The following is a 4,553-nucleotide window of genomic DNA, read 5'->3' as shown; positions in this document are numbered from 1 at the left end:
AAATGAGTGCACTGCCTCGAGACTGCACCCTGGAGAGGAAAGGGGACAATCACAAGAAGGAAAAAATTTCTAAGACTCCTGGGACAGCACTGAGGACTTTTTAGCCTTTTGGGCCCCTTAGGTCATGTCTTTTGACAAGCAACACAATTGCTAATCATTTTATCTTTCTCCTTTGGTAAAAATAGGTTGCATGTGACCTCAGCCTGGCCGGTCACAGAAGTCCAATCCCCTGGCCACATTGATTGGTCCACAAGTTGAGCAGATGACTCACCCACCGAGGGTGGCTGTGGAAAGAGAAGAAAAGTCCTTTCTGTTTTTTATGTGATATGCAGTCTACAGCTCATACCTCCCTGCCCCTAACAGTGTGGAGTAAGCCTGTCTATAGCAGGAAAGCATGATCACAGCCTCCGAAGAAAAGTGTGGGAGTGGGAGATTGGGAACAAAGCTCTGGTGCTCCCCAGCACCCCCCAGGATCCTTTGGGCATGTTGCATGGCCTACAGAGGTTGTTGCTGAATACCTTATCTGCCACCACTCCAATTCAGTGCGCAATACGGCACCCGTGGAATATGATGTGAATGGCTCCCCATGGAGATAAACAGAACACATCCCAGACAGCCACGTGTGGTAGCCCCGATTACAGATGAGAAGCTCAGGTGAAATGACCTGACCAAGGTCACACAGACACAGTCTCCAGACTCCAGAGCCCAGTCTCTGATGGCACTTCTGCCTCTTAGCTCACCCCTAAGGCATTGCATAGGCCAGAAGGGAGGCCCCACTCAGCACTGCACCTGGCCCACATGAGTCTGGGAGCTATTACTCTGTGTAGCAACCCTGTACCCAGGAGACATTGTGGGGCCCTTGTTGGTCCAGCCTTGTGAAGCCCTGGGCTTCTGTGAGTGAATTCATCCTACACGTGAAGAATCAACATGTAGGGAAGGTTTAGAGATGTCTGTGGCTTTTGTCTGTCTAGCAACAATTCTTCTAGCAATAGTATCCTGTGTTTGCTTTGAAGATCTACTCCCTAAAGATTGGATACAGTATTCAAAGACTTGGATACAGTCTTTTCATCTAATTGTAGTGCAGCTGTAGTAGTAGGCAGATGCATGTAGTAGTGGGCACTGTCAGTGTCCCACCTGTTCCCACCCAGCCCCTTCTCACTCACCATTCCTGTGCATACCTACAGCTTCCATCAGCAACCCCTGCAATCCTTTGTCTGGAGGCTTTCTCTGGAAATTCAAAGACATGAAAGGAACAGGCCAATAGTTCCAGGGAGTTAAAAGTCTCTCTTCCAGCAGCCTTCATAGACTGATGGGAGTTGGTGAGAATATACCCCAACTCCCCCACCCCTCAGTGGGAATAACTCTGAGATGTGTTCCACACAGCTATCCCTGGTGGGACTGAGGCCCTATTTCCACCAATGGTATCCTCAGTAATGCACACTTGATTGGTTTCTTTCCCTTCCCTGCCTTGCTTTTTCCCACTCTCCTACCACTGCTTCCTGGGATTGCCTCACAAAAAAACTATTTGGAATCTAATATCCATTTCTGAGGGTCTACTCCTGGATGAGTCCAACCTAAGACAAACCCACACCCTTCTGGAAAATTCTTATTCTGCTTAACTTGTAAATGTCTGCTTCTGCTGCTTGCAGAAAGACTTTATCAGAATTAACAGTCGTCTGGAGTTATGCCACACTGTACCTGGCTGTGATAACCTCTGATCTTTCTAATGGCCATCAGAGCTTCCTTTCCCATCAGGGAGGGAAGAGAGTCTCATGAGCCTTTATTCTAAGCTTTTTTGTTTGTATGCTGAGAGGACTTGGCCATTAGCTATGCCTATAATTGGAACTATTCAGATAGAACATGGCCTCAGAACACCAGGCGGCTTGTGTGGTCTCACTCCTGGGGTGAAGACTGGTATGATAATTCCTCCTAGTTGGTGGTGATCAAGGCAGAACTCCATGCACCAGGAGAGAAGATAGGTACTAAAGCTGTTGCCTGTGAGTCCACCAGATGGTCTTGGGGTAGCTTTTGGAGATAAAGCAACACATCTAGGATTGGGGGAGATGCTGGGTTCTTGGGTGTCCAGCCAGGTTGGCCAAGAGCTAGTAGAAAATGTGGTCCTTGGAATAGAGTGCCACCTCTGTTCCTACCTATATGGACACAGCACAGGATAGTCACTGGCTGGACCCACTAGGCCCACTGAGCCCAGCTGGCCCTCAGAGCTCCCTGAAGCCCTTGGTCCAGCAGGCCAAGAATCTGGAGCTGGACTCCTTGCTGTCCTGAGATTTCATTCAGAGCCAGATTTATTCATATAGTCAACACACACATGCCAGGCCTTGTGCTAGGCATTGGAGATATGAGGTGAATTGGATGTCCCCTTGACCCCCTCTCTAAAAAATTATGGGAGATAGTCACATGAGCACGATAGAATCATGGAACATTACAGGTGCTGCTGGGATAGATGTCTGGGCAGATGTGGGGCCTAAACTGGGGCAGGCTGAGGGTCCAGGAGGAGAACCCAAGGGAGATGATAGAGGTAGAGGGGAATGCCAAGCAGAAGGAGCGGCATAAGAAAAGTCTGGAAGGCATGAGAGCCAGCAGGTGGTTCTGTCTGATGGAGTGAAGGGTTAAGTGACTAGAAATGAAGTCAGAGAGTTCAACAAAGGCCCAGTCATGGACGAACTTGTATGTCATACCAAAGAGTTTGGTTTTCATCCTCGAGTCAACAGTGATTGAATAATTCTAGTTGAATTAACTAATCATAATAAAATAATATTAAGCAGAGGGATGATGTGGTCACTTTTGCATTTCAGAAAGATGGAGGTGAGACTGGAGGCAGGGAGACAATGTGACTAATGAAAGTGAGAGGTCATGAAGGCTGAACTAGAGGAAATGTAGAGGAAAGGATGAGTCTGAGAGACAATGAGGAAGTGAAATCAAGAAGACCTGTGTTTTAGTCCATTTTGTGTTGCTAAACAGAAATATCTGAGACTGGGTAACTTATAAAGAACAGAGGTTTATTTGGCTTATGATTCTGGGACAACTGCATCTGGTGTGGGCCTCAGGCTGCTTCTACTCATGACGGAAAGTGGCAGGCAGCTGGCGGGTACAAGCAGATCACATGGTGAGAGGAAGCGAGAGAGAGGAAGCAAGAGAGAGAGAGGGGGGAGGTGCCAGAATCCTTTAAACAATCAGCTCTCACGGGAACTAATAGAGCAAGAACTCACTCATTACCCCTCCTCCCCCAGGGAGAGCATTAATCCATTCATGAAGGATCCGCCCCCATGACTCAGTTTCCAACACTGCCACAATGGTGATCAAATTTCCACATGAGTTTTGGAGGGGACAACACATCCAAACTCCATCAACCTGGTTCCTTCAATGTGAAGGGGAGGTAGAAGCTCAGGATGACACCCAGATCTGCTAGGGCACTGTGAGGATGGTGGTGCTGTCAATCCAGATGGGGAACCAGGAGGTAGGGCAGCTCTGGGTGGACAGGAGATGGTAAATTGACTTTGGATGTATTAAGAACTGGGTCCATAGGATACCAAGGTGGAAGTAATATCTCTATCAGTCTCTGTCACCACTCTGACCACAGCATTTTATAAATCCCTGCTCAGATGTCCACTCCACTTACCCACCACTTGTGAACAGCAAGCTCTGAGTACAGGGCCCCAAGTCTCACTCATCTCTGCAGGCCCAAGAGCTATCACAGTGGCTGGTACCCCACAGTAGGTGCTCAATACATGTCCATTGTGTGGCAGGACAGATGCCCCACGTAGGGATGACTTCAGCCCATTCCCATTGCTGGATCCTCCTTGGAGTCAGGTCCCAAACAGATGAAAACTCTCCTTAAAGGAGTAGACCCTTTCCTCTCCCTGCCCCCATATGGGGTCCTGTAGCTCTGGACCAGGCAGAATGGGCTCCAGACCTGGGACATGGAGTCAGGTGGCTGAGGAGCCCAAGGCTATGGAACTGGCTGGGACCAGACCAGGCCTCCCTGAGGGAATGCCCACACCTGGGATGCTCACAGCTAGTAGATGGGCAGGTGGGGGTACTTCAGGGTGGAGGAAGGGTAGAGTAAGATGTGGACTGAGATCCAGGGAAGGTGGTCCAAGGACAAGCTGGCCATGTTGACCATTCCATCTGGCAAACCCAAGGCCTGCTTAATCTCAGCTCTTCCAAATAAGGCTGTTGTGGCCCTGGGCTTCCGAGCCCAGGTGGTGGGGGGCCGAGGGCCTTGGCCATGCCCCACCCGACACCTGCAACCAGCCCAGCAATGACCATTGCACCACTGCTGGAAGCCCTCTGGTCTCCCAAGCCAGGATGGTGGGGGCGAGGGCTTCAGCCACACACCCCTGACATCTGCATCCAGCCCAGCAATGACCATTGCACCACTGGAAGCCCCCTGCTCTCCCTGTAGGAATGAGGGGGGTGCCATGGGCCTCAACCATGCCCCCCTCCCACCCTTCTCCTTTCCCCTCTCCCCCTCCCCCCAACTGCTCCACAGTAACATCTTAGAATGTAAAAAAATAATGATATTAATAAATAAA

Source organism: Galeopterus variegatus, unplaced genomic scaffold (genome assembly GCF_000696425.1).
Source record: "Galeopterus variegatus unplaced genomic scaffold, G_variegatus-3.0.2 Scaffold143, whole genome shotgun sequence".
In the NCBI taxonomy this organism is placed as follows: domain Eukaryota; kingdom Metazoa; phylum Chordata; class Mammalia; order Dermoptera; family Cynocephalidae; genus Galeopterus; species Galeopterus variegatus.
The sequence above is the reverse complement of the archived record's forward strand: the minus strand, read 5'-3'. Positions refer to the sequence as shown.